Raw genomic sequence first — 25,816 nt, forward strand, 5'->3', positions numbered from 1 at the left:
CCAGCAGCTGGGAAAAGTTTGCAAGCAAAACATGAAGTAAAACCATAACTAAAAGGCACAGAAATAGAATCAAGTTAATTTAAAAACTAAATTTTGGTGTTGAATTTAGACCACAGATTTCATCTTGGTTTTATTAGTTTGTAAGTAGTTTAGACTGAAAGGCTTATGGAATATGTCCTAAACTGCCATAAGTCCCTTCTCAAGAAATACAAAAATATTTACTGTAGAACAGCTTGTCATCCATCTGTGGACTTTTGTCACTATTTAAAGCCCGATTGAGTATTAAAATGCATTATCCCAATGACTTCAATGCTGACAAGAACAGCTTGGATGTAAAGTTGACAAAGAAGTTTTATAAGGGAATATAGCTGTATTTCTGTCTGCAGCAGATGGTAAGCTTGACTTGATCTGACTGCAGAGCTGGTTTAAAAGAAAACTAAAAATTCATGTATAAATTGATTTTGTGCGAGTTGGGGTCCGAAAGAACTTGAAGCTTTCAGGTTTCCAGCATCAGCCTTTTCCTGTGTGTTTGCTTCCATTTCCTTGGCTGGATTTGCTGAAGGAATCCAAAGTTTGTCATTAGCTGATCTGATCTGTCAGGGCTGTAAGAGTTACAGCCAACACTTGGGCTCTGGGAGGAGGGGTGGAAGAGAAAAAGAGAGATAGTTTTTTTTGGTTTTTGTTATCTGGTAGCTACAAACCATTCTTATCCAGATAGTTTCCTTTTCCAGTGCCATCCTCAAGAGGAACAGTGGCCGTTTGAGTGTCAGTGCTGCCTGTAGGAAGGACCAGAGGTGGTTATGATGTTTCACTGTGTGATTCTAATACAGCAATACCAATTTAATTCATGATGTAAACACTGGGTAGAAAATTTTTATCAGAAAGCATGTTTTGCATTTCAGCACTCATTTATTTACTGCTTTTATTGGCAGTTTTAATAATTTTCTGACATATGGTGTTTTGTTAATTGGATACATTGCATACATAATATAGATTTTCATTCTTAAGCCCCTATATATATATATATAAGTTCTGCTTGTTTGTGACTGGGTTTTGGTACAGAATGCAGATAATCAAAAGGCTTTCTGGCTACTTAAAAATGTTTTGTTCCTTTTTATTTTTATTTTCTGCTTTTGCTGTACTCTTTTGTACAGACAGTAGTTGAGAAATATTTCTATGTCAACATTTTAACATTGCATTGCTGTATAGGTAACTTAGAATTCTGATTTTGCTTAAAGAATCAGAAAAACATCCATTAAAAACCATATTGCAAGTTGAGAACTGAACGAGTTACATAAAAGTGTGTGTGCAGTAACTTCTTAGGGCAGTTATGTTTATATACTGCAAGCATATGATTATAAATCACTTTTTAAAAATTATTTTTAAAATTTATTTAAATATGAAACCTAAGGTGTTCTGGGAGGTTTATATCCTGTAACAGTTACATGTTAAGTATTGAATCTAATCACCTTATGAGGTGTTTGCTCCTGTGCCATGCATTGGGATCACAGGATGTTTATTGGCCCCAGTGCTGTTCACAAGCTGAAGGAACACTTGCACAACAGAGAAGCACTTTTTCTATGCTCAGGAATTCAGAGCTTCATCACAAGCCTTTATTTCTCTGATAAACTTGCAGGTCAAGCCCTGCTGTTCTTACATGTTCACATGTACATTTAGTTGTTACATGAACCAGAAATTCTGCACTTCTGGGTAGAACAACCAAAGCACTGGTGGGAAATATCTTAATTCCAAATGGTTACCCTTGCTGGACTCAAGAATGTATTTTGAGTGTGATTAATTCTACATCTCTGTGCCTGTGAGTTTTGTTAGATATTTAGTGGTGATGGGTTTATGTATTATTATATCAGCTTACAATGGAACTGGAGCTGCTGAGTTTAGTTTGTATCATAGAGTGAATGGAAGAACTTGTGTTATCCTTCAAAGACTGAACTTTTAAAGTGAGTGAAGAAAGATTCTGCTATTCAAAAAAGCCTCTTGAAGAAGTAGGCTTGATAAACTTCCAGTATGAACATGTTACTTTGGTTTAGGATTTCAGCACTTTTATCAATCCAAAATTTTTTTGTTTATTCCAGACTGTACCTAATAGAAGCCCAGCTAAAAAAATCAAATCCCCCTCTCCCCAAAACTGAACATATATTTTACCTAGTTAGAAGGTTTGGGCACAGTATCTGTGTTGAACTTGTGTCTAGGAGGTCATTACCAGAGGGAGCACTTGTGTCTCTGCTGGTCACTGTGAGTGCTTCAGCATCCAGGTGTGTCAGGGAAGCATAGATGGAAGGAAAAGCTAGAACAAGGCTAGTAGAATAAAAAAAGTGGCAATAAGAAGCTGAGTAGGAGAATAAATAGTAATGTATCATCTATCAAATGCTTTTGAAATGACATGATTGGCTCCTTATGTCTGCATGTCATAATTCTGATACATATTAATCTGGGACATCCTCAGTGGTCAAGAAACAGAAGCTGTTGCTTTTACTGGTCCTTGAAGCTGGTGTAAGATTGGTGATGGTTCTGCAGAGTGTCTGATGAAAAAATGGTGAGCTGAGTTAGGGGGATTTTATCTCAAGCTGTGGTCTTCAGTGTAGGTCTGCTGTACTGGTGGGGATTGACTTTTTGAAGGATTTCATCTGCTTGGGCAATCAGCTTGTATATTCATGAATCTTTGATCACCATACCTTGGTGATAGGGAAGAGAACACATTTAAAGCTCACAAGAGAGCAGATCAGATTCAGGTTCTCTGCCAGCTCTGCCACGAACCAGCTGAATGCCTATAAACAAAGCATTTGATTTTTTTATGTCTCTGCATCCTCTTGTAGTTAATAGTTAATAGTGAATAAAATGGATGTTGCTAAAGTTCTCTGATAATTGGGTGCATTCAGGAATCTGAGGAATTAAGATTGTAGAATGCACTGCTAACTGGGTGCATCTACATATTTATACTGTAAATATGTGTCCTTACTTACTACCAGCATTCAAAGTAAATGCCTTTTTGCCTTCCTCTGCACCACAGGGGCAACAGAGAGTGTGTAGCAACAAAAGAAAAAAGGATCAGCGTGGTTACAAAAGAAAAAAGGATCAGAGTAGGGACCTGCTGCAGTTCCCTCCCAATGGGAGCACTTGAAATCAGTCCTGATCTTATTGCTTAGACATCTACTATACATATAAATATATATATGTATATCAGAGTTACTGACTTTTTCCTCTAATTCCTCTGGGAATGCCAGAAATGGGGAAAGGAAGGAGGAGCAGGTAGGGCTCTTGGCCCAGGGCTGCTTTATTCCAGTAATGTGTGACTTATAATGACGGCTCTGACACTGGGATGCTGATCATAATTTTCTACTGTATTTCCCAGGCTTATGGATAAAAGATGAATTTTAAGGAGCGCGTTTGAAGTGCAGAGGGTATTGAGCTAGCAGCCACTTGGAAAACTTTTCCAAACAGAATGAGATGTATAGAGAAAGGGTAAGGAGGGTGGGGTGATGAAGAGGATGAGCAGAGCAAAGCAGGAATGGGGGAGGATGTGTGGAGCAGAGCGTAGAGAATATCCAGGAGTGAGGAACTGGGTTAGATGCCTCCTACCTGAACCACTAGGAAGGCAAAGCTGGAGGGGCAGAGGAGGAGGAGGGAGACAAATTAAAGCCTGAAGTGATAGAACTGGGGGCTTATAACTGGCCTTTAAGAGTTGTGTTAGCAGCAAATGGGGAGAAAAGACAGCTAACAAGATTTGTGAAAGGAGCAACCTCACATTTTAATACTACACCAGTGTGTGTCATGTAAATATTTGAATAAATCTTTTAATCGGCTTTTCCTTCTGCTAAGTTGTAGATATAAAAAAAGAAACCCAAACAACAAACCACAAGCTCTGCTTATTTCTTTCACACAACATTTGTAAACGCATACAGAAAGAGATTGTGATATGATGATGTTACAACAACTATTAATGTGCTTTGGTGTTATCTACCATATCTTGGTAATGTTAATAAGTTAGAGGGGAAAAAAAGACAGAAAACAAGTGCACAACAGCAGCAAAAAATGTGTGCTTGTGCGTTTTATGTCTGTAGCAGCAATCGGTTGATACCTTTCTGATTCACACAGGTGAACAAGGGAAGTATTAATTGCTCAAGTTTTCTTCGAGAAAAAAAAAAATCCCAAGAAAGAGTTGTTTCTGCCTTTTTTCTTTTCACTTGTAAATCTATTCCGCTTCTGCCATAATTCTGGTAGCCATAAGAAACTGGGGGTTGGTCACGGGAACTCTGTTACCATCCAAAGTGAATAGCTGCTGTTGCTTATGATGATCCTCCTGAAATATTTGGGTTTATTGGCCAGGCTGAAATGCAACATCAGGTTTACTGAGCAGGTCACACTGAAAAGCCAAGCTTTTACACATTGTGGAATCAAAAGTGAGACAGGAGACAGGCCCTGAGGGATGGCAAAGCCATGCCAGAGGATGGAGAACAACCTATATCAGGTCAAAGGGATTTGGGTTTTCTTTTCTTTTTTTATCTCTCCCTTTAAAGATATGAACAGAATGAGTTTGGGGCTGAGAATTTAACTTGTTTGGCAGCATGGGAAGCCCTGTGAGCCAGTAAGAGCTGTCCTACGTGGTAGGATCTTAAATAAAAGCTAAAACAAACTCCTGCATGGGTTGGAATCCTGTGTAACAAAACCTGTAAAAGCCAGAATAGACTAAGTCAGCTGATGAGGAGGTGGAGAGAGACCTTTCTAAAACAACTTCACTGAATTTTTCTTCTTCTCTGTACTTATATCTTAAAAAAAAAAACCCAAAACAAACCAACCAAATGGTCAAGTCACTATTTTTAGACACTATCAATAGTGTTTGCATTTACCTTTGTTTGCCTTAAGGTTGATACGGAGTCAATGCATGGGTAACAAAACACACCCACTGAGTAAAGCTAGGGCCTGCCTTTATTTTAATCCCTTATTTCTTGGGGGTTTTGTGGGTTTTATTTTTGGTTGGGGTTTTTTGTGTATGTGTCTTTTTCTTTTTTTCTCCTCACCATTAGAAATGCTGAGATTTCAAGTGAGAAAGAATTGTGGGGTTTCCCTATGTCCTGTCTGGGGGGTTACTGGATCCTGGATGGCCTTTTGCCTCTCTTAGAGAGAAGCTTCAGACCCCAAGGGGTTTCCTGGGTAGGCAGGGAGAAAAGAAAAAGTCTTCAGCCTGACCTGGCAGAATGCCCTGCATGTGCAATAGATGGCAATTGGATTTTGAGTGATCTCTCAGACAAGGAAAAGGGAGAGAAAGGCAAAGAATTTGTTATCAATGAGGACATCAAGTTTATAACAGGGGAGGAAGAGTTGAAATTCAAAAAGCAGGGGAGGTCAAACCAGTGTATATTTTTCTTTATTTGCTTCACTGTTATTTAGGCAGAGGAGTCTTTCAAGATAAAAATAAAACATCTACACTTATTGTCCACTGCCTTTTTTAATTCTCTTTTTTTCTACGCTCATGTCTCTGAGCTCTTGCAGCAGCCTTGGGAGGAGGTCTCTGAGTCTTAAAACTTTTTCTTTTTTTTTTTTCCCTCTGAGATTTGTCACCATTTTCTGATGATCAAAGAAGAATGTTATAATCATTAAAGTTCACCTTTAAACAGCAAAATCATTAGTATTTTAATAACATGCTTTTATTAAAAGAGCTCAGTTCCTTTTCTTGTCACAAAGCATTTTCAAAGAGCTTTGAGATACGTATAAGACACACTAAATTCCAGAGCTTCAAAGGTGATCTGAAAAAGAATCCTCTTCGTACAACAAAACAAACAAAAAACCCCCTCACAACAAAACCACAAATTTTTATAATAACTAATGAGAATATTGAACTTTTCATTAAGAATTCAGATTTTGATGCTCATCCTCATCCTCCCCAACCTCTTTCAGCCTGTGAACAGTTTGGAATGCTATAACATTCCCTTAAAAGAGAGAAGATATTTACTCAGACAAAAAAAAAAAAAAAAAAAAGAAATTAAAAAAAAAGAAACTTTTATGCTTGTGTTTTCTTTCATCTTTCAGCTCAGCTGCATGCTAACCATTGAGGAAAAATGGTTTTTTCTGAGCTCAGGTTTTCAGACAACTGCTTCCACTTCTGTTTTATTCAGTGTTTCCAGATTAATTGTTGGTATCTAAGCTGAGGCATAAATCTCTGTCACCTTTACATTTCCCCTTGGACCCAATCTCCTTTGAAACTCCCTTTTTTCCTGCAGCAGTCCAGATCTGCTCACTGGGAGACTTAGCTGCTGCTCCTAAGCACAAAGCAGAGAAGGGTAACTCCAGCTGCTCATCACATCAGCTGAGCTGGCAGAAAATAAAAGAAATCTTGGTGGGGTTTTTTCCATTAAAAAAAAAAAAGAATTCTGAACTTAGAAATATATGAACTGAAGTAATCAAAGTATCATGGTACATAACTGCAGGAAAAGGGAACTCCTTCCTTAGCAACATCAGGTTATGGAGTTATATCAATGACTGCAAGGAATTCAAGAAAATAAAAATAGAATAGGCTTGAACACATTTGGTACATGCATGTTTTTAGGTAATTCTGTGAGTGCGTGTGCTATTATTCATATATTTTTATTAACCAAATAGTACTGAAATGACTGATAACCACACTTAATGTGCAATATTTTTATATATTTGAAGATGTATTGTACTGAGTACCTAAAGAAAACAAAAAGGAACTAAAAGCAGTGATAATCTGTGAGTGATAAAGCTTTTATTTTTTTTTTTCACAAGTGATCATAAAACTTTGAGAAAGAGCTGGTAAACGGCACTGGCAGTGATATTAAAATCCCTTACTGATGTTTTGAGTGCTGTTATTATCTAATTATTTAATATTATGCTGAGAATAAAAAGCTAACCAGCTTTGTACTGATGAAACATCCATTGCAACATGAGCCTAAGTAAGCTTTTTTCTTTTGTAAAATGTGACCTATAATGGATTTCTTAGCTATGTTATTATTAATAGGAAGAATACTTGAGTAGGATAGATAATTATGGAAATAATCAAGTGGAAATATGATGCTCCAATAGATGAGTGTTTTAAAAAACACCAGTGAAATCACAAGATAGCTGTAGTTTTAAAACTGCAAAATAAAAACAAAAAAGAAATAATAAAGTAAGAAAATAAAGAAGAAGAAATAAGGAAAATAAAGAAGAAATAAAAAATAAGAAAAAATAAAATAGCTTGCAAGTCAGTAAAAGGTTTTTCTGACTTTACCAAAAGTTGCCTTGCATCTCATTGGCCCAGGGGACCCTTTATACAGCATTACCCCTCTCTCCTTTTGCTCTTCTCCTGAACCCACCTGAAGAACTCCTCTGTCATCTCACCAGAGTCTCTTAATTACCCAAATCTGCTTTTTATAGGGAGTCCCTGGTACTTTTTGACCCTTTAAACCATCTCAACAAACCAAGCTGAACACATGAACAGGAACAGGATTAATAAAACTTCTTGAGCTGGGCTGCTTGGGGCAATTCACAGCTGATGCAACACATGTCCTCTGTCATTTGTTTGAAGCTGTCTCTGTAATTAGTTACTCTTATCCCTGTCCTTCAGTCCACAGCTAATTAAGCTGCTGATCAAAATGCTCATCTTTTACTTAAAGTACTGTGAATCTATGAATTAGAATTTGTTTTTTGTGAAGATGGGAAATGGGGATGTTATTCTGCTCAGTATGGAAGTCATGAAGTTGTTTTCTTTTTTTTCTTTTAATAACTGAAATGTCCAGGCAAAAGCTACATGATTTAACTCTCCCTATCTATTATTTTCTTCAAGAAGAATGCAATTAAGCCAGAGAGAATTGAGGCCACCTTGTTTCTGAATGAGAATATTAATGGGAGTTTAAGGCCCTAAAATACATGTACATTATATTCATGTCCATCTGAATTCTCCTTTTTTATTTTATTACCTGATTGTCTTATTTCTAGCCAGCTTCTGTAAGGTCATTTATGTTGAATATGTTGAATATGTGTTCTGATGTGGATTAGAGCACTGCATGAGTGAAAGCACAGGAAAATGTATTTTAAAAAACACTGGTTAAGATTAATATCTTTTTAACTTGTACTTACACTATGGTGCATGTGTGTTTGTATATGTATTTCAGAGAAGTGAAGTTTTGGGTTTTTTTCTGTAAAATGAGCAAAATTAAGTGATTCCAAAAAAGATCATGTTTAGCATGTGTCTTGTATAATGTTATAAAATTCCCCAAATCTTTTTCTTCTAGTGATGACCAGACATTTCTTGGGTTGCTTTTACTACAGTCATTATATTGTATCAGTGCAAAACTGTGTAAAGCACAGGTTTAGAGGCTGTCATGCTATTTTCTCCCTGTGAATATGCAGGGTTTAGGGTATAAAAACATTGAGATTTCTTTTGCATTAGCCTGAACTACCCAAACTCACAAAAATCATTAAACCCATTCAATAAATCATCAGCAGAATCATGGCATCATCCTGATAAAAAAACTGCTGTTCACTTGGGGCTGCTTACACACAGTTAGCTTTTCATACTGCCTTTTTTTTTTTTCATAAGCTTTTCATACTGCTTTTCCAAATCTTTTGCCCCTGAGGTTTCCTGTGTGCCAGTGCCCTCATTGCTGTGCTCAGGGGTGTGAATGTGTCTTGCTAAAGCTCATCTGAAATGTCACCCCTTTTGGTGAAGGTACAGAAAAACTGGGGAAGATCTGGAGACAATAGTGAGATATAAAAGATATTAAAAAAACCCCAACATAGCCTGTGTAAAACTTGCAAGAACAGTATTAATTTAACCTAGAAAAGAGAAGGTTGAGAAAATCCGTAACACTTTTAATAGGTTTAATAGAAAGATGATTTACTATTCTCCTTGCTAAGGAAAGGACAGGGGAAAATCATTTTAATTAACAGAAACTTTGATAGATACAGGGGAACATTACAAGGTTGAGGAGATGTTAGCAAATGGCTCATGTAAGAGTTGTAACCTCTGTCAGTAGAAAAGGTACAGGACTATGTCTGCCTGGCAGGGATATTCCTGATGTGGGTTACACTTCCTCAGGATGGGAGGCTCTAAATGTGTACATAAATTTGTAATGTCAAAGAATGGTATTCTAGAAAAAGAAATGTCAATAAATTTATTTACTAGCATGGCTGTGTGGCAGGTGAAACATTACCAAAGTAGGGATGGGCTTTGTTTCCCCACCTGAAAGTATTGCAGAGTTTTTAATGGGTTAAAAATTTAATTTTAGGTTTTTTTTTTTTTTTTTTTCTTTTCATTTTGTTTTAGAGGTGGTAGAATTTACTGCAAGTAAAGATGAAAACTAGTAATAAGTTAAAAAAAAAAATGTGCAATGAAACATCTGCAAAAGCTCTTGTCCCCAGGCTGCATCTTTGCCTTTTGAGAACAGCCTTGATTTTAAAAGAGACTGGGATTGAACTGGAAGTTTAAAAGTCTCGTTTAGTTTTGAATCCTTAAAGCAGCATGAACACCTTTCTCCTGTGTTGTTGGGAAGGCTGATTGCTGAGGCCTTACGGCTCAGGAAGCAGTAAGTTGGGAATACCCAGCTGCTTGAATGCGGGATGGAAAAAGAATCACTTTCTGCTTTACCAGGTTGAAAATTATAGCAAAAGAGCTGAGAATGGGGCAGCACTTCCTTTCTTTTGTTTTCAAAATCATTCTGCTCTATGGCTGAAAACTTTTTCTTTAGTTGAAGCTGTCTCATTACCAGCTAGCTTGAGCTAGTTAAAGGCTTTTCAGAGATAACAACACACAAACACAAGCACACACAAACTCCTCCAAGCCTGCAGTTGGCCTCAGGCTCAGTGTTTCTAAGCAGCAAAATTTATGAGTTTGGACAGTGGCCAGATTGGCACTTGAAAAGATGTTTACCTTGAATCAGTGGGCAATTTGCTTGTTGAAGATGCAAACTTTTAGCACAGAGAGGTCTAGAAGGCTGCCATCAAGGAAAAAAAAAAAGTGTTCTCATTGCTTCTGCTTGATTTGCATCTTTTCTATTCATTAGGATGTGACAGCAAATCTCCAGCCCCTAAACCAAAATACGCTGGGATTTATATTCAACAGATTTGAAATGGGAACATGATATTAATAGTAGGATATTTGAAACTCATGGCCTTTTTTACCTGCTGGAAAACAACCACTTCCAATCTTACAGCTTTGTAAGGTTTACAAATGTACACCGTGGCTTACAGCCTTCTCCAGGCACAGAGATTGCAGAGCATCAATTCTCAGCTGAATTTACCTGGCAGAGGGAAAAGAGGGGGTACTTTGTGCTGGCATGGCTCATTTGTCTGAGCATGAGGAGTGGAGGATAAGCAAACTGCTTTTTCCAACATGGATTGCACTGGCTTCAACAGAAAATCAGAACTCTTCACCAAAATATTTAAATTGGAACAAAAATTGGTTTGACTACACCAAGCCAAGCTCTTGTTTGTATTCTTGAGTGTTTAACATGGTTTGCTGATGTGAAAACCTTACATCTTCTGAAAGTTCAAGGATACTTTTGTTTGGTTGGTTTTGTATATATCAGGCTCCCTATTCAATTGCTGATTTATTTGTCAAGCAGACAGTTTTCTCAATGCAGCAACATTTTAGTATAACGTAAAACTTTAGTATGTTCAGCTCACATTTCAAAAATTGATCTCTATTCTAACATTTTCAAAAGGGAAATCTTAATATTGGCACTTAAACTCATGTTTAAACATTCACTATACTGGCAGCTGTATTCTGAAAGATTTTGATGCTTCCAGGTGGTACCCAATTCAGGTGAAAGCTGAGACAGTTCAGAGTTGGGTAAATTCAGCCTCTTGTAGAGTGTGTGTGTGTCTGATGTACACATAACATACACATGCACAGACCTTCCCTTCTCTTACCACATCTGGCTTGCACATTGAAGCCCACAGGCTTAGTGAAGCTTTCCTCATTTGCTGTCTCCATTTGGTAGGTAGGACATAGATGAGGCAGGGTTAATATCAAGAATAAATATTTTTTTCTTGGGGAAGAAAACTGAAGTTTACTTAGGATTTTCTTCAAGGTGTTAGGAAGGGATTACTGTCTTTTGCTGGTGAATTATTTTAGCCAAAATGTTCTACAAGCCACTGTGACTGATTTATTTCATATTTTATGAGTAGCCAGCATGAGCCACCTGTATCCTTGGTATGCAGAAATTTTGACTTTGCTCAGCTGTCTGTAATTTGGAATGATGATTTAAAAAATAATGTCTCAGTGTCAAAGGCAAAATCGGGCTGTGCAACATCAGGCATGACACATTTAGGTTGAGCAGTAATAAACAGTTGGTAGGTTGGAAATTCTGGGCCTAAGTTCTCTTGGAGCTCCCTTCATTTACACTTTGTAAAGAATTCATTACTATCTGGGAAGCAGTAGGAGATAGTGAATTTCAAATGTTAGCAGCAGTCCTCAAGGAGACCTATCTGACAGTCATGTAGTGTTCAGAGAAGGAAATCCATGGATCTGTTTGCTCCTTGCCTCTTACCACTTAAGGTTATTGCCTTTAATTATGCTGCGAAAATATTGAACAATATTTTATTTCCCTCCCCCTGTAGTGACTTTTCGGATACACCAGGGCAAGTAACAGACCTTCTTTTGATCCAGAATAAGAAAACTCACTTCTTTTTTTCCTCATCATTTTTTTTAATCACTCAAACATTTTTCCTCATTGGCAGCACCTTCCTCATCCAAACTTCTGATGAGTTGGTGGCTTCCCTTTCTATACTCTCCATTTGGTCTCCATTTTCCTAGGAAACTAAGGGAAGTAGGAAAGTTTGTTTGCAGTTTGTGTTGCCACACTCTAAACCAGACCTGTGGAGGAACACAAGCTAACCAAAAACCAGTTTGAAAACAGTGCTTGAACATGGTCACAGCAGGAAAGGACTTGGCAAAACAGAGCTGCCAAGGATGTGGCAGAGAAGAGGCAATGGACTCAGGAAGGAGTAAGACCAAGTCAAGCTGTGTATCTGCAGCAAAGACTGACAGTACAAGGAGCTCTGTGTTTGCTTTGAGATCCTCCCACCCCTGTGATCCTTATCTGGAGACCCAGTGCTGACCCAGGAGTTGCCCATCTTGTACCTTTGTAAATGATCCACTAAGCAATAAAGGGGTAAAGAGGGGATTTTGCACAGGGTGAGCCTCTGGCTTGGTTCAGCTTGTATTGAAATCAAAGTCAACGCACAGCTTTTCTTATGCATCCCTACTCTGTTACATCCTAGTTTAGTTGGAGCAATATGTCTTAATTTTCTTCTTCATATTGCTTCTCATCCATTATGCTTGGTGCTGTTTCTCAAAGCAAGGTGGATTCCATTGCTCATTGTCCATAATTCGGACAGAAAGTTTCCTTTTCCTGGCAAAACTTCAGAAAATTATTTCTACAATCTTTTCTCTTCAATTTTTTAAAATTAGCATTGGAGGGTACAGAGAGGCCAGAGCATGGGGAGTGCAAAGTCCTCCCTTTGTCATTGCCTTTGTGTTCCATTGCTTGCAGGAGCCCAAAGTTGGCAGTGGTTGCCCATCAGCATGTGAGCTGCCATTTGACCCTCCTATGAAAAGGAAAAAAGTAAACACATGCAGGATAATATTGGTTTTGATAAGAGTACAGATGCTGAGAAATACAATGGAAAAGCTTTTTGAGAAGAGATTTATTACTGTGCATATCCACACACAATACTTACTGGATAAGGGTATTTCTGTCTTTCATCTAATGTACTCCATAGAGATGTGGCTGATTTTATCTGTTTCACTGTTGCCAGTTAGTATCAGGAAATATTGACTAAATTCTGGTAATAGTTTTCAGAAACATTAGCTTCAGAAATATTTCCATTTAGTCTGCAGCTCATTAATCAAGTCGATGTTCATCTGTCCATAGAAACTATAAAGTTCTGCAATGAACATCTAATTGTAATTAACATCATTGACCAGTTACAAGGCTTGAGCAGGAACAGATCCACGAGTGAGTGCTCTGAGCTTGCTGACAGCACAAGTCACACCAGATGGGGCCCCTGGTGCCTCCTGTGCCTCAGAGCACTTTCTCTGCTATCTCAGATGGTGCCTTGGCTTGCTCTGAGATCATTATTGCAAAATGTTTTGATTTTTTTTATTTTTTTCATTGTCCAAAGACCAGCTAGCTGTATCACCTTGAAGGCAGCAGCTCCAACAGATGAAGGCAGAGGTGATGCTGCCTCTGAAGTGCTTTATTATAAAGTTGTGCTTGCGTTCTAGGATAGCCAGAATACAACTGAAAATGCCAACAACAAACTGACTGGGTACTCACAGACAAAGCTCCAGTCATCCCTCACAATGTACTTGCTCAAAAGTACGACCTTTTTCTTCGTTTCATTGTCAAATTATGCACATTCATTAACATTGCTTGAAGTATGGAGTGAATACACATTGTGGTATTCAGTTTAAGACATTTTTAGCCCTAACAGACTAATTAATAATAGTGTTTCAAGACAGTGTAGAACCTGACTTACAGGTCTTCTCAGGGGTTTAAGTACCAAAGCTGTCTTCAGCTGGTCTGATGGGACTACAAATATGTCTTGTAGACATAGGGCTGTGTTGTGGCTGCCTGAATTTACACTTATATCACACCCCAATAAAAATACGAGTTTTGCTCCGTTTTTGCAGCAATAGACCTGACCTCTTGCAAAGTAGAGCTCTGAATTCCCCCAACTTCAGTTACCCTTAGCACAAACCAAGTCAAACTGGGATTTCAATAAGCTGAGAATCTTTCTCATTAGAGAAATGCAGCACTGATGTCTATATTGGCATTTTTTCATACTGTCCAACATCAGCCAGTTACAAACAGCAAACAAACAAGTTTGGGCATTTGCATTCAAGTAAATGTATGGATAAAGGGGACATCCTGCTGACTTGTAATGCACAATAATCCACAGAAAGCAAAAGAGAGTAACAGCTGCAGTCAAAATCTCCAGAAAATTCTGCTATCACCTGCTGCAACCAATTGCAAACATTGAGGACAGAATGTTCCTGGATTTCAATGTTCTGAGTCACACAACTAAACAAATACAGTAAGAATTATCTCTAATGTATGAAATGACACACATTATCCTGCAGAAAGTTTGAGTATCCTACAGAGAAAGATTGGAATCCCAGGCAGAAATACCAACTTGCTTGCTTATACATACATCTGTGCAGCTGTTCAACATCTGTCCCCTGAGGGTACTGTTATAAACATATGACAAACAGCATGTAAATATCTGGTAATTTATATGCACAGAAACATAGGTGGTGGAACAAATCTGAAGTCAAGTTACTAGAGGTGAGCCACAGATACCTGATAGCATAAAACTCCAAAAATTGCTCCAAAAACATAAATGAGGAGCAATCCCAAGTGTATTCTGAGTTAGTGCCTGTTCTGTGGGGTTTGTATTCATTCCACTGGCTTTCAACCAGCAATCTGCAGAAGTTTTTTGGTTGCATCTAAGTGTTCCTAAAAGTTGAGTGAGAAAAGCAATTTTTTTACTTAGACTTCTGCACCATAAGTAGGTGAGATTTTGTTAGACATCTGCCTTAGAGATCCAATTTTCCACTGGGAGAGAAAAAAATTGCACCTACAAATAAAACCCTCAAGGTATTAATACTAGTATCCTCCATGGTAACACCTCTCCACACAATTCCTTTTTTTATTAGATATAATTTTAATAATTCCAAGGCCTAGAATAGCATACAGTTTGATAATAGTTTCTGTAACTTCTTCCTATTTATCATTCACACATTTAAATGCACCTTAACTGCTCAACTGAATAAATACAATGCAAATTACCACTCTAATATATTAAATGCCAACTACTATCTTGACAGGAGCCAAATAAGCTATCTAGTTCTGTTTTGGCTCACTTCCATATTCACACATACTGGGGCTTAATGACAGGCACTTCATAATGTTATTTCTTTGCAGAACTTCTTCCAGGGGAAAAGAGACTGTAATAAAGGTGTGAAGTTCACAATTAGAGGGTCTCCTCTGTGATCAAGTTTAAATATACGGTTTTCTGTGCCTCTAGACCATTGCTTCTTCAGTTTTGAATCATCACTTTGGAAAGCTCCAATTCTTTTCTCTCATCATGCATTGTGTTAAAGAAAGAAAGGACAATTTAGTGCTTAAAATTATTATGGGCAGGTGTGGAAAAGACAATATGAAATGCCAGGTTATAGACAGCGTAGTAAATTAATCTGAAATCAGACAAGTGAATACAAGTGAAAATGCAAGAGGAAAAGATTGGGTGAGATGAGACAAAAGTGAGAAGGATGTGGGGAACCCTATTTAGAGAAGCAAATGAGAAAAGTCAAGGGAAAGGAACAAAGTGAAGAATGCTTCAGGATAAAGACTAATACTAGGGCATTGCAGATGGAGCTGACATGGGGAGGTATTGGAAAAAAAGAAAAGATGTGGTACCACACACTGATAAAAATTCATGCAATTCTTGGGTTGTTCCCAGGGTACAGGTTTAAGTTTGATTTCCAGTTTTTGAGAGGAGTTGGCAGCAGTTCAAGCCCAGTTCAAGCTGGGGAGGATCCTGCTCTGGGGATGGTCATCCAGCCACCTCCCAGGGTGTGCAATTTCATTTCTCTGTGCTTTCTTTACTTGGATTTGACTTGTTATCAGTAAAGTACCACTGTAAAAAACAGATAATGAAGTCATACAGCTCTCTTAGAATAAAAAAAACGTGACAGTTAGTAATAACAAGGGGCACCTGGGCTGTATTTTCTCCTCAGCGTGTGATGGGTTTGAGAGCTCATATTAACAGTTTGCTGTGGATGAGAAAAGTAATTTAGCCATTTCCTATCTGCTGGAAGAGAATACATCAAATAGGAAAGCTATGACAATAGCTTTCATATGTTGATGAAGTTGTAAGTCCCATTGTAATGTTATGCAAGCAATTGAGCGCAGTTATAGAATATGCATGTGTTAAATAAAGCCTGGTATCATTTTCAGTCTCCCAAGCAGCAAAAAGCAGCTCTGATCCTATGTAAACAACATGTTTATTCTGTGCCTTCCTAAAGATTGTCACGCAGTCTGTGTTCCTAAACACATATCTTATCTGAATATGCAAAGGGAAATGGAGGGAATGTGTTTCTCTGGTGGGAAAATATCTTCTCCAGTGCTGGGACACAAATCTCCATTTGTTAATCATTGCATTTCAATTTAAGTTGCCTACTGGTGTTTGGGTAAAGAGAAAATTAGAGCAATGAAAGGGCCACTTCATATAAAATAGAATTTTAAAAAAATGTTGAAGTTTCAATTTTCCCTTACCCTTGGATGGGACCCAAATCTTTCTGGACAAGACAAATCTGAGTTTTTCCTATCTAGTGTCCTGCTGCTATTTTATTTTGCTGTTGTGATACTGCAGAGAGAGAGAGCTCCTTGACTGCCATTTGACATCCATGGGTGTATGATTGGAAGGTTAAGCCTCTGCAGTATGGATTTCTACCTATGGTCAGAAAACCTCAAGATGAAGATTGCAGAGACTTCCTTTTCTAAGCAGAGCTCTTATGGGTTTTGGAGATGATCCTGTATTTCACTATTAAGAGCAATGACTGTCACTGTGGGTGCCAAATGTCTGGGGAAAGAGGTTTCAATTTAGGCTGGGAAGGACTGGGAAGAAAAGAAAGTACACATAAGACATCTCACTCACTACTTCTTTGCAACCAAAATGTATAAAATGAGAGCTGCTCAACCATCTTTTATAACAATAAAATGCTTTACCTGACTCCTGGAACTGGTACCATCATGGAACAGATTTTTTTTTCTGGGAAGCTGGGAGCAAGGTGAAGCCAGCCAGGGTGAATTATGGAAGAGAAGGAACGGTAAAAAAGCTCTTAGAGTGCTCAGCATCCCCTTTAGCCTGGGTTGTCCAGGCACTTAGTGCAGCTCTAATGGCATTATGTATACATCACTGAGCTCCATCTGATAGTCCCCATATTTTGTTTACCTCTCTGTGACAGTAAATAGTATAATTTTAAACCCAGAACAGTCAAGTCCAATCTATTGAAGTGCTAAACAGAGCAGTGCTGTGGATGGCAGAGCTAAGCCTCAGGTTCCAGGGATATTGATGGCCCCTATTTTCTATTTCCTCCATTTCCCTAATCTAATTGTCAGGCAAACTATCCTTCAAATTTCAGATTCTCTGTAGGATTAGGTGTTCTTGAAAGCTATTTGGACAGGAATGATGCTAGAAAAACAGGGAAAAATGAAAAATAGTTAAAATGCTAAAGTTTTCTCTGTGAGATGGCTCTTATTAACCATCCTGATTTCCTGCAGACACATATTTTATCTTCTCTCTGGCTGCAAAATCTAATCTCCTGACTAGGAAGTCTCATGGAACTTTAGACATCCATGCATAACCTTATTACTTCCTTCATCTATAGGAAAATCTAGATTTACATAAACTTGGTAATAAGCTGGATAATATCCTGTGGAGGAGAACCCTGTGTTGCTGCTGGGTTAGGACATGGCTTTGAAGGTTGTTCCTATTCTGGTTTATGTGATTTGTTTCCTCTTATTTTCTGTTTCTAACCCCATTCTCCCAAAGCAAAGGTCTGGTTGCAGTGCTGTTTGCACCAGGGATGTTTTGCAGTGCAGTTGTCAGGTCATCAGCTGACCATGTCCTGGCCTCTGTAGGTGGAATTCTGTACATGTACCATTTGTATCTGCATTTATGGTACAGTTTAAAGAAAAAAAAAAATCATAAACAGGATTTATTACAAGATTGAAGTCTTCTTTAATTGTATTTTAAATTATAAGATTGGTGACATTTACCTTTCATTGTGTCATTTTATTTTTCATTTTCTCCTTCAAGCCAATATTCCCCAAAGTCAGTTCTACTTAGAAACGTTTAATCACATAAAAACAATTATTCTTCATCAGTGGATTTATAGCTAAAGTCATGATAGATTAAGGGAAAAAAAAATTTGAACAGCTTTGTGACATAAATGATGAAATACTCCTAATCATTATACACACTTTCAAATTCATTGTGTGTTTAAAATACACTGAATTTATCTATGTGCAACATGAGTTCTTTTCACGAATATGGAATTACTCTATATTGAATGTCAAACTCAAAATCTCAAAACCAAACTGAAAGAATTGAGCCTTTTATCTCCCAAATAGAGACAGCTGAGACTTCTTAACCTTTCTGACTTCCAGTCAAGGGGCAGTGCTTTAAAACAGGGAGGTGAGGACTTGACTCAGGAAGAGAATCTTGTTAAGGGATGGAGTTGGTGTGAATGACTGGATGGGAGAGTTGGAAAGAGGCAGGAATTCAGAGTAAGCTACAAATAGAGAGGGGTCTCTTTTTACCCTGGGAGTAGATATAGAGAAGGAATATATAAAGGAACCTCATGAATTTGAAAAGAAGCCTCAAGTTGGTGCAATCTGGTCTTCAAGTTAAACTTGCAAGTGCTGGATGTTCCTAGTATAACTGAATATTATATCCAGTGATGTAAAAACTGATTGGTGGGAGAACTCCCGAAGAGTTTGGGCATCTTTCTGGATTTTTGAGTGTGTGTCCTTGAAACCTGAACTCTGAATCTGGCATGTACAAAGCAACTGGATCTCAGCAGCAATGGATGCAAGGATCTGTGAGTATAGGTTCATTCAGCTGCAAAATCTCAGTCCCGTGAAGTAACCCCTCTGCACAGAAACATGTCATGGGGAAACTGAAATCTTAAGAACAGATGTGCACTGTGTTGATAAAATTAAGCATCTTGGCTCCAGCAGCTGCTGTCATCCCTGTGCAGTATTGCCTGTGGTAGGGACCTCAAGCTTTTACCAAACAAGCAGAGAAGCTCTTTCCAAAACTGATTTGTTATCGGGTTTTGTAGCTGTGTGTTCAGGAGAGGGTAGAACTGAGCACTTAGTTTGCATTTATAAATTTTTGGTGCTATGTCCTCTTCTGTAGCACATAAATTAATTTTGCATGAACAAAATTTTACAATGTTGAGGTTTTACACTTAGTAGGTTTATAAGTTATTTTGCATCAATGCAGGGCTTGGGAAATTAACCAAATATTTACTATACCTAGAAAACAAGGTAATGTGAATACATCTCTGTCACTTGATGATGTATTTAAGCTCTAGGCATGCTGCCTGATAGGTGTTTGGTAAAGACCCAGCTACATGGGTCTTTAACAGATGGGTAAGGCACAGACATAGGAGCTACAAAACCCTGAGTTTTTTCCTGTTTTAATACTTGTCAATTGTGTGAGCTCAGTGCTCTATGCCTCAGCCACACAACCTCTAAAAATAGTTTTGCTCAGTGCTTTGAGAAGGATGAAAATTAATGAGGATTTGTTATGAATGACTGATTAGTGACAGTATTTTTATTAGGAAAATTGAAAAGAAGCTTAATAAATATCATCCTTTTCAGCCCTTTTACCCTATGATTTTTCTTAGCTTTCTCGGATCACTGATTTCATTATGGGACATTAGAGGATGCATTCTAAAAACAACTGCTAATAAAACACGTGTATTCTGCTCTTATTGCTTCCATTTCTGTACTTCAAACAAAATGCATTCCCATTCCATCTGAAACAAAGACTAATTAATATCTTGCTAGCATCCAGTGATCTGTTGTGAACACTGAGTAGCTTTATGTCCAATTATTTTTTTTTCTATAAATAACTGGTGTTTTCATAAGTATGTGATGGTGTGTGCAGCTTAAAAAATACAAATTCATTGGTTTGAAACAGCTTATCTGCTCCTGAAAATGAGAATGGCTGGATATCCTTGATGATCAGGGAAACATCAGATATTTTGATGTTTTAGTGCTTCAAGAGTAGAGCTGCTGGGGAAAGCTTTTTCTCCCTTGCAAAAGATTTTGTGTTCTGTAGTGAGGTGAACCTGGGACCTTTTAAGTTTACCAGGAGAGAGGAAAGGGATGGCCACAGGAATTCCTCATTTCATGTTTGGGTCTTGCAGGTTCAGGTTTCTCTAGTCCTCCAATAGACCAGACAAGTGTTTAGCCACCAGGTATTCTCTCTCTATAGCTTTTCATCAATATTTTCCATCAGAGCAGAGATGAGAAATATTTTTTGGCTTCTTCTGCATGCTCTTACTGCTCTTGTTCTGTGTGTAATTAGTATCAGAAAGCACAAAAGCTTCAAAGGGAATTTTTGGGACAGGTTTTGTGATATTGAAATAGATAGAGGCAGATCTGAAAAACCCATCTTGCCAGCAACAGATTTTTAACCTATCCTGTGGGCTGTCTGTTACACTATGCTGCCCTTTAACAGAAAACTTCATGTGATGCCAAAATTACTCCTTAACAAAACATTCAACAAAAAATCCTAATTAAGGTGTATTGTAACTAATAATTTTCCTGCCCTCTGCTATGTACACTTTGCTTTGGTTTAATTTTTCCTTATCTTTTGAACTGTCCTTTAGATTTTACAACTGTAATGTAGATAGTAAGATGAATGCCACTTTTCCAAGACACATTTGATAGCATGATGCTGAGATGGTAATTTATTACCTGTTAATAGCTGCTCATGTTCCAGCCTGGATGCTGAGTGGCAGAGTTTAAAGAGGCATGTTTTGAACACAGCCTGACATAGTTAATTGAGTTCAGCACATATCACAGCCTCATTTACTAGTTTAATTAAAATCAAAACAAAGGAAAAAAAAAAACAAAAAACCCCAAACTAACAGCAAGGGTACAGTTTTGAACTGTGATTGCATGATGCTTGAACCTTAGCTCCAAGTGCTTCTCTCTCCTTTAGTTGCTCTGCAGGGACTTGAGGTTCATAACTTGTGTTGTGAATTCTATCTTGGATCTGGCTTCCCAGGGGAGAATCCTGCCTTTCAGAGGTGTTTAGGCATGGGGAGAAAGTAATCAGGATTTTCAAAGGCATCTGCACATCTAATTGCCAAGGGTTTATCCTTTCTATTGCCATGGGATTAAGTGGGATCTGCTGTGCTGCCATCTCTGCACTTGGTGCTGAACACAGGAGCACCTTTAGGGAATATGACATAGTATTTTTATCACTCTTCTTTTTTTTTTTTTTTTTTTTTTTTTGTACTAAAGAGTGGAAAGACCAGGAACACTTCATAAGGCTGGAAAGGAAATCTCTGTTGTTCTGCAGCAGGCAGTGTCTTGCATGTCCCAACCCAGGCTCTCTTCCCCCTGAGTGGTTTCAGTGGCGCTGGGGATTGCAGGGTTGGTCACTGAGTTTATTTCAGAGCACAACAATTATGTTGAAACATAAAGTGTGGGGGGAAAAGCTTTAAGTTAATCTGTGCTCCCTTCACCTCAGTCTGATTAGAGTAAATTAGCTGCAATTACAATTAAAATGCAAAGTAGGTACCAGTTTTCTGATGGCAAATAGAATAATGTATAAATCTAGCAAAAATAGTCGTGAAATATATCTGTTAATTATGCTTGTAGACTATAGACTTAATTTGGTAAAGCAAGCAAACAAATAATCAGCTCTCTGCCCCCCTCCAAAATACACAAGGCTGTGGATTTTAATTCATTACTTATGTTCACAACTCACTAATTCAAATAAAAGCAAAATTTCAGACGTCTTTCAGATCATCCAAATTTGAGATATGCCATGCAATCAAGAGAACAGCTTCCAGAAGATCTCAAATCATATTCATTAATTATGAATTCTTCCAGTTTCTTGAGTAAAATTTAGAAGACCAAGAGTAAGGTTTGTAATCCTTAGGAAAGATGAGAGCATGAATTTAGAAATTGCCTATGAATACTCTGTGAGTAAAAGCCATGAATTTCCTTTGATACTTTAAAATCATTATATGTATTTATTAACATCATAAGTTGTATAATTTTGGTTGAGAATATTTTACCAAAATATATCTTGCAGCAACTCTTAACACTATATGTCAAGACTATTTAAAATGGGCTATTTCAAGACTATTTAAAAGTAGAGGTGCAGCCTCTTCTAAATAATTCATTGAAAGAGTCACAGATGGTTTTGAATGGGAGGTAGGAAGGGCCACAAAAAGATGTAAGGCAGGTTAATATCTATTTGTCATGAGCAGTAATAATTTCTTAGCTGGGAAACTATTCCTAGAATACAATTTGATTGTCCAAATGTGATTTGTTCAACATCTATGAATTCCAACAAAAATATTTTTAAAAAACAAAATTAGGCTGACTGTCAGATTCTACACCTGTGGTTTCTAGATATTGAATCTTAATCAGTATTGTACTAAGAAAAATCAGATTTTATTTTCGTCTGGAGGGAAAATTGCTTTTTAGCTGATTAACTGAGTGTATGAAATATGTATGTATTAATATATGAATATATATGAATATATACATGCATGATAAGAAATGTTTTATGTGTTTCCTATAAAATTATAAGAGTTCTGCAGAACTAGAAGCCTTTATAATTTCCAATAGTAAAGTAGACACCATAGCTTAATATCTACAAATACCTGAGTGAAACCTGAATATTCTGATCCTTGTCTACCAAATCATACCCATAACATGTGAGAAGTGGTACCCTCCATATGTCCCATTCATGTAAGGGGTCTCTAGGGATTGAGCCTTGCCTAGGGTCACTTCTATTAGAATATACTTCATCTAACTAATATTAATATGCCAGTTTTCTGAGTATGGGACTCAACAGATTGATTAAAGGTCAATTGATCTCCATGGAAAATTATCAGGAAAGAGAAGAATGTAAGCTGTTGAAAGCCAAGTATGTGAGACTATAGAATCTCAGGAAAAAAATATTTTTTATGATCACTGCTACAGGCCATGAAGTTGTTCTTAATGAGAAAAAAATGCAGCTTTCAGATGTGAGGTGTATTTAGCCATTGCCATGAATTTCAGAGTATCAAAAAGCTTCCAGATGAAAAAATTACATCTTAAAAATAAGCTCTTATCACAGCTTGGCTGAACAAAAGAGAAGCAACAACACTGCAAATCCCAAGCAGCTGCATGAAGTGCTGAGATATGCCTGAAGTTCATGATCATATGATAGTGTCAATGGAACAGAAAAAGATGTAGAAATGTGCTTATATTCCTCCATGGATGTACTGCAAGTGCTCGTTCTCCTGTGCAAGAGGCACAAACATGACCTGGAGGAAATGAGGGGCTGGTTGGTTGGCCCATGGGGTGTGGCTGCAACAAGCAGTGATTTCCAGTTCTGGTGATGTCACTTGGAACCCCTTTGGCCCATTCCTGCCTCTGTGTTTGAGCTCCTATTTATCCTGCCTATCTCTCTGTACAAAACTGGAGAACGGGATGACTCTGTGTGTAAAATTCCTTAACACAAAATATTTTATTTCGTATCACATCTCTTGCCATACATTATCAGAGTAACAGTAATCCTGCCCTTCCATTTGTGCCTGAGTACACCTTGTGTGATACCCACCACAACTGAAACCTCTTTGAGCTACAAAATACTCAGATTCCATTGATGGACTGTTACATTTCTACAAAAACTGCTGATTATTAGATACCACCACATACAGAAGCTTTTTTGTCCTTGGGTTCTTCATCGCATTCAGTAAAACTTTGGGGAAAAGTTGGTGAAAACATTTGCTGACTAGAGCAGCATACTTGGCTGGGTTTGGATAGCTGTTTTTTTTGATAATTATTATTTGTATGACTTCTCTGCCACAGTGGGAATGTAACAAGTAAAGCCACAGATCCTCAACAGCCTCTTAGATATGGGAACCTTTAGAAGTCAAAATTGAAACCCATGATTATTTGTTTGTTTCCAATCACCATTCATTGGCTTCACAGACTGTGTATATACACCAGTCAGTTTTCTAGCTGTTTCATATTAGTTCCAGTGATTAGGCACTAATTATTAGTACTATTATGAATAAGTCTGCCTTCCTATTAGGACTGGCTTCTGCAAATTAAAGGTTATGAGATCAAGAATCAAGTAACAACAGTGAAAACACTGGAGTCTTCTCTGTGGTGGAACACAACCAATTTTGTTGTTACTAAACCAGACCTGAGTTCTTTTTCATAACTCCTTAAGAAGATACATCATGGAGATGTAAACAGTCTTTGATCTCAGGAGAAATAAAATAATGCAAATAGAATTCTTCCTGTCTAATTTCAAATATTGTGATTTGGTACACGTGGTGCTGATAATTCATTGTCTATGAACTTTGTTTCAGACCAGACTTTAGGTTTTTTTGGTTCTGTTGGGGGGATTGAATTTTTATTTATTTATTCATTTCATTTAATTTTTGAGTGCAAGTTTAGGGACAAAAGGTCTGGTTTAGTTGGCAGTTGATGGGGAAGCAGAACTGCCTATCTTTCTTTACTTGCTGTGGCAAGTGGCAAGGTGAGAGATGGCATCAAACAATTTAGTTATTACTGGCATTAAATAATGCTCCAGCTAGGAGTCTGTACTGAGAATCTGGGTTTGCAGACCTGCAGAAAGATGCACTGCTAACCAGCAGTGTCCCAGTAAAACGCTCCAGCAGAAGATACTTGAGCAGAAACCCAGGATGCTGGGCAAGTCATGATACTCGAATTCATTACCTTGCAAAAACCATTGAAGAAATGAGAATTCTAATCATGAACATGGCATTGTTGGATGGGAGCCTTGGTTTTATTTCTTTTTGAACAGCTGTTAGAGTTTGAGTAGATTTTTTTTTTCTTGCTGAGCCCCAAGTGCCTCCTCATTGCTGTTCACAGCTGGAATTATCAATTACATTGGAGTAATTCCCTAACCTGCAAAGTTTACTACTTTATGCTAGAGGAAAGCTGTGTGGTGAAATGAAGTTCAGCTCTGTCTGCTGCTGTCAAATGCAGGCTGGCTATTTTCTTTTCTGCAATGTGCTAAGTAGCCAAATACGTGATTTAAACTAGCTGAAGGATTCAGTGTCTTGGCAGAGTTTCCATGTGTAGACCCAAAAGGAAATGTATTTGCTTCACTTCAGACTATGTGAAATTAATAGCAGGTGTGAAGATTGCTTTAAAATATATTGTTTAAATTGTATATACATTTTTACAATAGAAATTGTGTAACTAACTTGACAAAAATACCACTTTCTGCTGCATAAATTATATCTGTATACAAAATTATCTTCATTGCTGTCTCTGATATAAAATTTAATGTTTTAAATCTAAGCCAAGAGCTGAGGACCCTCAGCACAGCATCCTTGGTGTGACTTGTTGTACCTGGAGCAGAAGGACAAGCTTGGATGGGAGCATGAATAAAACAAGCATGCAGTGGAAGCTCCCTTAGCAAACCTGTCAGCTTCCAGGGGTGTGTGATACTGTTGATTTTCAGAGTTAGAAATGTCATTGCATTTAATAGACACTGACATATTCTTCTGTGAGTTTGTTGGGCAGAAGAAATCCCCATCGTTGGCTGCTAATTGATCATGACTTTAAATCATCAGTTTTGAAAACTGAGGTCTGAAGCTTTGGGGATTTCAGTTGTGGACCTTTAAATAAAATCCTTGCCTTTCTTCAGGGCTGCCTGGGAAGGGGGAGCCCTGAGAGTCCTAAAGCTTGCAAACTGTGGATTTTTGGTTAATTTAATGTAATCTTATATAATTATGATTATTGTAGCATTTTCTGCATAAGATGGATAAGACAGGTTCTCAAATGCCAGCTATTTCTGACATTTAATCTGGTATAGGTCATAAAATACCAAAGCGGAAGAACTGTTATAATTTATTTTTCACTTTAATAATAAATTTAAATTAACATAGCAAAACCACTACCTTTTTCATTCTTCTTATATAGAAAAAGTTTGTATAAAAATCATAAATGTGAAGACAAGGCATTCTTAGTTTAAAGCAGATATCTGCGTTGTGATAGCT

General features: G+C 37.6%; 1 protein-coding gene across 1 annotated transcript in view; it reads left to right on the forward strand.

The window, feature by feature from the left end:
* LRP1B (LDL receptor related protein 1B) overlaps positions 1 to 25,816 on the forward strand; it is a 631,173-nt gene that overhangs the window by 373,081 nt on the left and 232,276 nt on the right. The window lies entirely within an intron of this gene.

The sequence above is a fragment of the Heliangelus exortis genome, chromosome 6 (genome assembly GCF_036169615.1).
Source record: "Heliangelus exortis chromosome 6, bHelExo1.hap1, whole genome shotgun sequence".
Lineage (NCBI taxonomy): Eukaryota > Metazoa > Chordata > Aves > Apodiformes > Trochilidae > Heliangelus > Heliangelus exortis.